The sequence below is a fragment of the Hemiscyllium ocellatum genome, unplaced genomic scaffold (genome assembly GCF_020745735.1).
Source record: "Hemiscyllium ocellatum isolate sHemOce1 unplaced genomic scaffold, sHemOce1.pat.X.cur. scaffold_459_pat_ctg1, whole genome shotgun sequence".
Lineage (NCBI taxonomy): Eukaryota > Metazoa > Chordata > Chondrichthyes > Orectolobiformes > Hemiscylliidae > Hemiscyllium > Hemiscyllium ocellatum.
The window spans coordinates 384,949-396,137 of NW_026869068.1; the positions used below are offsets into that span (position 1 = coordinate 384,949).

Below are 11,189 nucleotides of genomic sequence, written 5' to 3' on the forward strand. Positions count from 1 at the left end.
TTGCTGAAGAAAAACACAACTTTTCGGTGTTCAGCAACATGGCACGTGGCAATTGACCATTTGAAGTCGATATTAACCACCAAACCAGTATTACCTGCACCAAACATCTAAAAAAACTTTTAAAGTAGCCATCGGTGGTCGTTAGAGTTGGAGGTGTACTCCAACGGGAAAGATGAGCATGGGGAACAACTGCTAGTTGATAACTTTTCATAGAAAATCAACATCTATCAGAAGAAATGCTCCACAATCGAAAAAAAACTATTGAGTTTGGTACTGGCGTTACACATTTAATGTATGTGCCATGAATAATGGATCGGAGAAGTTATGTACACAGACCACAATCCGCTAAAACGTTGTATATATGTAATAATATGAGAGTATTTCGTTGGCTTCTTATGGAAGAGACGTTCACTTTAAAAATCATGCATGTTGTGGGTCAGTAGAATGAAATCACAGATACGTTATCGCAGATTCAACTGATGGTGTTCAGATGAGATTGTCTTTATTTCATGTTTTATATGTTTATATAGGAAAAAAACTAAGTCGAAATTGTATGAAATTTATCGATATGTTAGGGTAAAGTATTTTTTTTAAAAAATGAAAACATATCTTCATTATGATGGCTCATTGTTTCCTGTAGAGGCGATGTGTTTTAAACATATTAGTGCACATTTAAGAGATTTAAAAGCAGCAGAACAACCAGACACAGAAACAAGTGTTCACAATAAGACAACGACGTAATCCTGGGTCGAACAATTCAATTCGTTCATTGCCTGGAGACATAAATAGTTCGAGCTTGGCCACTCAGTTTAAATTTTAATCAGGAAAATATATACATTTCAAATCAAATTTTAATTGCGTCTCTTGAAAGTCTTTAAAAATAAACAGGGACCCAATCAGATGCTCTGGGGTATGAGATGGGGGACATTGAACAGTTGAGAGGAGGACTGCCAGGACCTTGCATGTAACAATCTTCTTGAAAAAAATATATATGTGGAAAATAACTTTTCGATCCGTGATCTTTGACACAGAATCTCCCAACAGGGACAAAGAAGAGACAGGAAGATCCGAAGACAAGAACCTACAGCTGCCTGGTTTTGATAAAGAAGTGCTGTTTTGTAAACCTTAACTGGGAGTTTTATTTGAATAGCAATATCGAATGGAACAACAAAATGGGTAATAGAAATACATTGGTTTGTTAATTAACCTCTCTCTTACTTTACAAATGAAGTGCTGAATTTTTACTTCATGTAGTTCTTGGCCAATCGAATTGTTGCAGATTCCTGTACAGCATAACTCGCTTCTGTGTTACTGGTTTTATCGTAAGCTGGAGGGTTTATGCTGTGTCATAACGAGTCTAAACAAATTTGGCAAAACAAGTGTGCATCTGTGCAGTTCTTTGAGTGAACTGGAGATTTGCACCATTCATGACCTGGATGAAGTGATTCTCCCCGCCGTGATCTGAATCTCCAAAAGCGAAAGGCTACCCAAATTCTCCGTAGTTGACAGGATTCGAACCTGCGTGGGAATGCCCCAATGGATTTCAAGTCCATCGCCTTAACCACTCGGCCACAACTACATCCGAATGCATAGAGTTCTCATTTCCAGGTCTCTGCCCCTGGGGAGATTAGCAGTAGTGAATCATTGTTTGGTTTATTTGCATTCAAAACTCACAGCTTTCAAATCGATGAAATGTCGGGACAAAGTGGGTCTGGGTGTTCCACCCCGATAGGTGGGATCTATATTCAGCTTAAACGACGGCGGAAAATGCAGAAAATTACTCAGCAGGTCGAGCAGGATCTGGGCTGGGAAAAGGCGATTCAACGTTTCAGAACGTTATCAGAACTCCGTTTTCTCCCAATAGTACTGACAAACCTGTTGACATTCCCCAGAATGTTCTATTTTTTTTCAGATTCCCAACATCCACAGTCCTTTGCATTAGCCACTGAAACGATACAGAAATTCCTTTGTGATTCTGGATAAGATGCCTGGTTGGGGCACATTTTCGTGACCACATTAAAAACCCGGAGCTGTGCAGGAAAGAAAGCCAATGAAGTATGACCAGTGAGAGATCCGACCCTGGAACGTCCCAAACCACCAACCGTTCGGTTAATGGATGAACGTGTTGACCAATTACGCATCAGAGACGGGGTGAACTGACTCATTCTACGATCCAAAAACAGGCTTTTCACGAATTCAAACTTCAGCCTGCCCTTCACGAAGTGATTGATGTCCTGTATCAGTTTTTCTTTTGCAAAATAAATCGTGGGACATTCACTGCAGTGAAGTGGCAACAATCCTGTACCCGCTGGAAACGCATCCACGTCACAGCAACCAACTTTTCTATAACAGGAGTCCTGCTCTCTTCGAGGCTTTTTCGTAACTTGTTTGTACCCGAGTCTTCGCGTGGTCTTGTAGCCGTGGCGAGGTTTGAATTCCTGATGTGCAGGAATGAAAATCCTTTCAATGTCTCAGATTGGTTCATGTCTAGAGAACAACAGAATCAACAGTCGCGGCCTCTTAAAGACTACCTGTGTTAAGTGGGACAATCCACCCTTCAATCACCTGTGGTTTCGCTTCCAAAAAAGAGATTCTAAAGTTTTCCAAAGCTGGAGACACGGGTTCACTGTTATTTTCCCTTGTTTTGTTTTAACCTTCCCAGTGGCGATATTTTCTCCAAACTGCTTCGCAATTCTCCGCCTTGCATGATGTCTGGCGATGAGCAAAGCCCTTTTGTCGAGAAATTACTGAGGTTGGGATTCTTCTCTTTGGAACAAAGAAGGTTAACTGGAGATTTTTATGGTCTGTTTATAATGATAGGGGAGGGCGCAGTGCGGATGGGTGGGTTGATGTTGTGGAGGAAATGTTGCCAACAATCAGTGTCAGTTTCCAGAAGACTGGGACTAAAGACATTTAATGAAAAACGAAATTTGCGAAGAATATATAGAGCCTAATCTCAGGGGAACCGTTAATCCTTTAAGACACGGATGAGGAGGACATTCTGTCTTTGAGAGAGGAGCAAATCTGCAGAATTCTTTACACTGAAGGGCTGTCAAGGCTGAGTATAATCAAGGTTGAGACGGCCGCACAATTAGTCAATTTGGGAATCAAGAAGAATGGAGATAAGGCGGAAAAGTGCCAATAAGAATTAACCAAATCAGACGTGACCTCATTAAAACTTGGAGCTGACCTAATGGGACGAATGGCTTCCATCTGTTCCAATATCTTATCTGTCATTTGGAAACTACGAGAGACAATCGTGAAGAAAGTAATTGCAGGACGTTGAGAAAAGATGATTAGAGTCAAACTGAGTTAACATCATTTGTTGAATGGAAAAACACACTTGACAACTTCGTCAGAGTCCTTTGATCATATTGCAAGCAGAGTTGATCAAATGTTTGTAGGCATTCCGTAAAAGACCGTATCAAAAGCCATGGCACATGGTCGGAGCTCACGATGAAAAGTTAAAAAAAAAGTCCTGGATTGTCCGTTGTTTAATTGAAGAATTAATCTGGATTATTGCGTATTTTTCAAGTTGTAAAAAAGTAATTAGTACAGTGCTGGAATGGTGAGTCATACGACTTCCATGATTTATATCTGCCTTAATGACTTGATGGAATTTGCAGAGTGAAATGTCCACAGATTTACTGACGATACACAACAGGTGGGAGGACATTTTGCGATGAGGACAGTGGAATCTGGAAATGGTTAGTGACAGGTTGAGTGGGTGGCAATGGAACAGGTGCACGGAGGAGGTTGCAGAGTTGATAGTTTGGAGGGGAGGGTGATACACATGGGTGGGAAGGAAATGGGACAGATGGGACAGGTCATAAGAACGGTGCTGGGCTGGAAGTTTTGAAGTGCGGTCAGGTGGAGGGAGGGGAAATGTGGAAACTGGTGAAATCTTAATTGATGCCATGGGGTTGGAGGTCCCTGATGTGGAGATTTAGCTTTAGAACGTAGAACAATGAAACAATACAGCGCAGCCCAACCCTTTGGCTTTTGATGTTGCGCCGATCTGTGCACTAATCTAAACTCATCCCCCTATATTATCCCATCATCATCCATGTGTTTATCCAAGGATTGTTTACATCTCCATAATTTAGCTGAGTTAACGACATTGACAGGCAGGGCATTCCACACCCTTACTTTTCTCTGAGCAAAGAACCTGCCTCTGACATCTCGCTTAAACCTATAAATCCTCAATTTGGAGTTATGACCACTCGTACAAGCTGACAACATCTTCCTAAGAAAAATAGTTCTACCGTCTACCTTATCTAATCCTCTTATCATCTTGTAACTCCCGGGAGTAGTTTTGATTGCAGAGCTGTAGATTTGATTCAAACCAACAGCTCAGCGAGCAGACCTGCACCCTCAACCTCAACCTGAGTTGCACATCTTCGCAAACCTTGCAAAAATCTTGTAACTCTGTATCAAATCTGCTCTCAGACTTCTTTCGGATGAGAACAGACCCAAGCCTCTCAGATTTTCCTGATAAGACTATTCCTTCAGGACAGGCAATATCTTGTTCTATCTCGTCTGCAACTTTTCCAATGTTTCCACATTCTTCCTGGAATGGGCGACCAGGCAGTTCAAAATATTCCAAGTGGAGCCACACAAGTGTTTTGTTTCGTTGCAGCATGACATTATGCTCAGGAACTCAATCCTCCACCAATAAAACCGACGACGTCGTACTCTTTCGCTAGGAGCACACTGGTTAGTACTGCTGCATCGCAACACCAGCGACGCGAGTTCAATTCCTCCTTCAAGCGGCTATCTGTGTGGGTTTCTGCCCGTTACTCTGTTTTCCCCTCACAATCCAAAAAATGTGCAGGTTCGGTAAACGGGTAAGTGAAAGAAAATGCGTCTGTCTGGGTCGCGCCTCGGAGGGTCGGTTTATACTTGTTGGGCCCCAAGGTCTGTTTCCACACGGTAAGTAATCCAAAAATAATAATCAACCTGGCTTGAAACTATGTACATGGACTCCAAGCTCACTCTGCTCATCCACATTACCAAGAATCTTTCCATTAACTCAGTATTCTGTCTTCCTGTTATTGCTCCCAAAGTGAATCACTTCACATTTAGCTGCATTGAACTTTATTTGCCACCTCTTAGACCAATTTTGCAAATTATTCCAGCTGCCCTGCAACCTGCAACATTTTTCCACGCTGCCCACAACTCCAGCACCTTTTGTGTTATCTGCAAGCTTACTAACTCATTCACCCTATGCCTGCGTCCTCGTCATTTACGAAAATGACAAACAACAGTGATCCTAAAGCAGATCGTTGTGCCACACCACCCCTTACCGGATTCCAGGGTGAATATTTTCATTAGCCACCACTTGCTGCCTTCTCAGAGAAAGCCAGTTTCTAATCTAAACAGCGAAATCATCGTCAATACCATGCCTCTGCATTTTCTCCAACAGCCTAACATGTGGATTCTTATCAAAGGTTCTACAGACGTCATGTACACCACGTCAAGTGCCCTACCCTCATCCACATGCTTGGTCACCTTCTCGAAAAACTCACGAAACCATGTGGACCCTCTGAAATCAAGTTGTTGCTGGCTGAATGATTATACATCCTGTCTCTCATGATCAGTTCCATATTCTTTCCTACAAGAAAGGTAAGGCTCACTGGTCCAAGATTACTTTGGTCTTCTGTATTACCCTTCTTCAACAAGGGAACAACTTTTGCTATCCTCCAATCTTCGAGTGCTATTCGTTAGCGCCTTCCTACCTCCTCTGACTCCACACACAATTCATCACTCCTATTTTTGACTAGTCCTCATCTTCCTCTCGTCGTTCTTTGGTTCCTGATATACACGTAGAATTCCTTAGGGTTTTCTAAGATTCTATTCGCAAGCGACTTCTCATGTCCTCTCCTGTCTCTTCTGGACTCTCTGTACAGGTTGTTCGTAACTAACTTGTAACTCTCAATCGTCCTAACTGAGCCTTCAAGTCAAATCCTAACATAAGCCTCCTACTTTCTCTTGACATGAGCTTTAAGTTCTCTAGTAAACCACGGCTGCTTCATTCGACAACTTCCTTCATAACTGACAGATACATACTCATCAAGTACACGCGATATCTGTTCCTTTAACAAGCTCCACATTTCAATTGTGCTCATACCATCCGTTTCCTTCCACATCTAGTGCAAACTAAATCTTGCCAAATGTCATCCTAATTGCCTTTTCGTCAGATATACCTCTTTCCCTGCAGTACATAACTATCCTTTTCTATTGCTTAAGTAAACATACAGAACTGTGTTCACGATCATTAAATTGCTCACCTACCTTCATATCTAACACCCGGCCAATCCATATCTTTGTCACACACACCGTCACTGCATGGGACAAACTCTAAGTCTGCCAGTACTGGAGTAGACTTCAGTTTACCCACCCCCAGTGATATGATTATGTAAAAATGGTTAGAAGTTAGAGCGTGGTGCAAATAACGCCAAGGTCGTGAATTCTCACCCGCCCACAACAGATGTATACCCTCTCGTTCTGCACTGCCCCACCTGAGCGAAAGGAACTTATCTACTTACCCGATTCAAGCCCCTTATTTTCCTGGATCTCTGTTACTACTTTTCACGCGACTTCCAGAGGGAATTCATTCGCTTGTTCACCTCTTATGCATCGACACTGGAGTTAGCATATCCCCAGCAATATCATAGAGCCATTAATAGAAGCAAATTACTGCAGATGCTGGAATCTGAAACCAAAAGAGAAAATGCTGGAAAATCTAAGCAGTTCTGGCACCATCTGCAAGTAGAGAAAGGAGCTGACGTTTCGAGAATAACTGACCCTTTGTTAAAGATTAAAAAAGGGGAGAATTAGGGAGCTATTTACACCATGCTGACAGAAGGTGAGTCAGGGCTCCAGATGCAAAGGTGATAATGACAGAGCACGGAGAGATTAAAGGGAGATTAGGATCTGCGAATGACCAAGGCTGAAGCCAGTGCTATGTGACAAAATATGTGGGGGATGTGTGAAGCAGACTAAATGGAAAACAGGGGAGAAGCGTAGCAAAGTGGGAAGAGGAGAGGAAAAACGTATTGACAGAGTGAGAAGAGACAGAAAGAGAGACAATCAAGAAATAAAAGGTAAAGAACAGTGAAAAAAACACAAATAAAAAAGGTAATTAAAATAATTGAGAAGAATATTATCTGAAGTTGTTTGAATTTAACAACTTCGACAATTTTACTTCATTATTTTATTCATCTTTTTTTTCATTTCACCTGCAATATCGGAAGCCAATAGATATGGACAGCACGGAAAACACAGTTTTTGATCGAACTCGTCCATTCCGAACAGATATCCTCACCTGATCCAGCCGCGATTGCATGCACTTGACCCATGTCTCTCTAAAGCATTCCTATTCAAATACTTGTCCAAATTCCTTAAAAGTATTGGAATTGAACCAGTCATCACCAGTTCGTCTGGCAACTTATTGCAGACACGCACCATCCTCTGCGTGAAGCCGTTGCTCCTCATTGCCTTTTGAATTCTCACCCGACCACAACAGATGTATACCCTCTCGTTCTGCACTGCCCCACCTGAGCGAAAGGAACTTATCTACTTACCCGATTCATGCCCCTCATGATTGAAAAACCTCCATAAGATCAGCTCCCAGCCTCTGACGAGCCAGGCAATATAGTGAGAGAGCGTTCAGCCTGTAAACGTTTGCACCTTTTCCATTTTCAAATGTAGGATGTAACATGCTGTCTGAAGCAGTCATCTTAGCAGCTGATCTGTCGCTGACAAACGCTGCAGGAAGGCGTGATAACTTGCTAAATATGCTGTCAAACGAAGATTGCATATGCAACATGAGTCATTGAGGAAAACGTGCAATTGAGTTCTGCGCTGTTGCTGACTCGAAAGCAACTGCGTCCTTCGGGAGCAGAAAGAATCCCACTGCTAGATTACAATTCAAATGCATTTGGAATAAGGTTCGCAGCAGTTTATCAGCAGCACATAACCCTGACTCCAAAGGTATGTGAGTTTCCAGAAGCACAGTGGGCGATCGTTGAAGGTACTTTTCTCCAGACGATATTTGACAACATGACAAGCTGCAGCTGTGCTGTTGGCATTGCGATTGAAATTGCATGCGTCCGGACATTGTGCTTAATTTTGGATATCAGAGCAACTGGTTAGCTCGACTGTGCGCTTTCGGAAAAGTCAATGCTTTTTTTTGTTGAAAAGATTTGCAACGAAAGGAAATACCTCAGAAGAGCGTGCGATCGATATCAAATCAGAAAATGAATAGCCGCGGTGATTGTGAGCACGGGCAATGTAGGCATTTGCTTCTAGCGAGCAGGCCCGTTGGTGGGTTAGCTCAGCTGGTTAGAGCGTGGTGTTAATAACGCCAAGGTCGTGGGTTCAATCCCCACACTGGCTCGTGTCGTGAGCTACCCTGTGCCAAGGTTCTTCGCGGCTTTTAATTTCACCGCCTGCAACAACTTGTCACATGATCGATTCAGATGTGTATTCATTCGAAAGCCGACCATCGCTGTCTTGGAACAGCAACTCGTTGGTCCCATGTCGGATCTCAGCTGCGTTGCTGTATTTCCAAACAAAGTGAACCACAAAATCACCAAGCAGAAACCCTCGCCAGCGCAATAAAACATTTGACAGGGATAGACGCACAACTCGATCGCAGTACCCATGATGACTCTTGGATGTTGTCTGCAGCAAATCAATCAGTCTCAATTGTTTTCACAAAGAAATGCAAAACATGAAATATATGCAGTATTAAGTCGACCTGGCACAGTCTCGGAGGAGAACCAGAGTTCAGGCTTCAATTCAAATCCAAGATTCGTTCATCTTATTTTCCTGGATCTCTGTTGCTACTTTTCACGTGACTTCCAGAGGGAATTCATTCGCTTGTTCACCTCTTATGCATCGACACTGGAGTCATCATATCCCCAGCAATATCATAGAGCCATTAATAGAAGCAAATTACTGCAGATGCTGGAATCTGAAACCAAAAGAGAAAATGCTGGAATATCTAAGCAGGTCTGGCACCATCCGCAAGTACAGAAAAGAGCTGACGTTTCGACTATAACTGACACTATGTTAAAGATAAAAAAAAGGCGAGAATTAGGGAGCTATTTACACCATGCTGAGAGAAAGTGAGTCCGGGCTCCAGATGCAAAGGTGATAATGACAGAGCACGGAGAGATTAAAGGGAGATTAGGAGCTGCGGATGACCAAGGCTGAAGCCAGTGCTATATGACAAAATGTGTGGGGGTGTGTGAAGCAGACTAAATGGAAAACAGGTGAGAAGCGTAGCAAAGCGGGTAGAGGAGAGGTAAAACGTATTGACAGAGTGGGAAGCGACAGAAAGAGAGACAATCAAGAAATAAGAGGTAAAGAACAGTGAACAAAACACAAATGAAAGGTAATTAAAATAATTGAAAATAAAATTATCTGAAGTTGTTTGAATTTAACAACTTCGACAATTTTACTTGATTATTTTATTCATCTTTTTTATCATAGAGTCAATATCATAGAGTCAATAGATATGGACAGCACTGAAAACACGGTTTTTGATCGAACTCGTCCATTCTGAACAGATACCCTCAACTGATTCAGCCGCGATTGCTGCACTTGACCCATGTCTCTCTAAAGCCTTCCTATTCACATACTCTTCCAAATTCCTAAAAGTCTTCCAAATTATTGCAGACAAGCTCCACCCTCTGCGTGAAGCCGTTGCTCCTCACTGCCTTTCGAATTCTCACCCTCCCACACCAGATTTGTACCCTCTCGTTCTGCACTGCCCTACCAAACGAAGATTGCATTAGAAAAATGAGTTATTGAGCAAATCGTGTAAGTGTGTTTTGCGCTGTTGCTGACACCAAAGCAACTGCGTCGGTCGGGAGCAGAATGAATCCATGGATATCCAGTTTGAGGTGGTTCATGTCTCAGTGGTAGTTGGAAATGAAGAGATCGAAGGCAGGTAATTGGACAGTTCGGGGTGTCCTGGTGGATGGAGTGCATTGGAGGTGGGCAATGGGATCCTCGGAGGTTGGCGAGTGTCTACATTGTGAAAGTAAGCTCGTAGGCGTCAGAAGAAGTGTTCGACGTCACGGCGTGTATTAAATTCATTAATACGTGGACAGAGGGAGATAAAGTTGAGTTCTTTCCTGTGGACTGGTCATTCATCCTCCTTCTGGGTGAGGTCAGAGAGAATGGTGAAAACTCGCCAAGACTTGGAGCTGGGATCTGGCGTGGTGTGGAGCTTGGGGAAGAGACCGAGCCTGTAATTGGAGTGGGTGTGTTGTTAGGGGGAATTGGGGGTGGAGTCTTGAGCAGGGTGGTGTTCCCCTCTGGTTTCTAGGGACGGGGTTGCTGACAGTGGGACCTGGGGGTGTCAGCAGAATGCAGGTGATTGTCGTTGATGGGGGAGGACGTGGTGGCAAACACGGCAGTGGGGGGCCGCTGAAGTCACTGAGTGTGTGACATCAGTGATGATGTGAGGGGCGGAAGTGTTGTCACTTGTGGCGTATGAGGAATTGTGAGGGGCGGAAATGGCACTTACTTTATGTTAACCAATAATTTCCTGTCACAAATCTGTTTGATAATGTCGTATTTTAATTAAACTCACTCCCTTACTGTTTCTCTGTTTTGGTCTTCATCCACATCTCCATGGGGTTCCAATATTTCAACCTTTCTCTTTGGACTTCCGAATTTCCATTCACCTCAGACCTGTCCCCTCCTCATCTGTGTCCGTTTATAGCACACTGCATAATCTTGGTACCAGAGGAGCCTATTCCAATAAAATAGCTCAGTCTTCCCTGAGTACTGGTAGCAGTGCTCACTGGTCAGAACCACTTCTGATGATACTATTGTGTGATCCTGATACATTCCTGCACTCTTCTGATATCACTCAGCTTCTCTCCATGTGATATCCCTCACTGTGTGGGTCTAATTTCTGCCTCTGTCAGTGTCTCTCGCTCTTGCAGGTACTCCAGATCCTGAGCCAACAACATTCTCCAATCCAGAGGGAAGTAACTGCACAGGCCATTGATGGGGATTGGGATTTTCCAGATCTCTGTGGGACTCAGTGCCATTCTCTATGTGTTGCCTTCATTGCGTTAGTATAATTTCCCATTCTGTCTATTTCTCTGTCTCTTGCAGTTATTTTTGATGTCACTGACTCAGCAGAATTCCCATATCCTGTCTCG

At 43.1% G+C, this 11,189-nt stretch overlaps 2 non-coding genes across 2 annotated transcripts; one reads left to right on the plus strand and one right to left on the minus strand.

The window, feature by feature from the left end:
• Positions 1–1,497: 1,497 nt before the first annotated feature.
• trnas-uga (transfer RNA serine (anticodon UGA)) lies at positions 1,498–1,579 on the minus strand. Its single transcript has one exon. It is a non-coding gene; the product is annotated as a tRNA-Ser (tRNA).
• Positions 1,580–8,319: 6,740 nt separating this feature from the next.
• trnai-aau (transfer RNA isoleucine (anticodon AAU)) lies at positions 8,320–8,401 on the plus strand. The gene has a single exon. It is a non-coding gene; the product is annotated as a tRNA-Ile (tRNA).
• Positions 8,402–11,189: the final 2,788 nt, after the last annotated feature.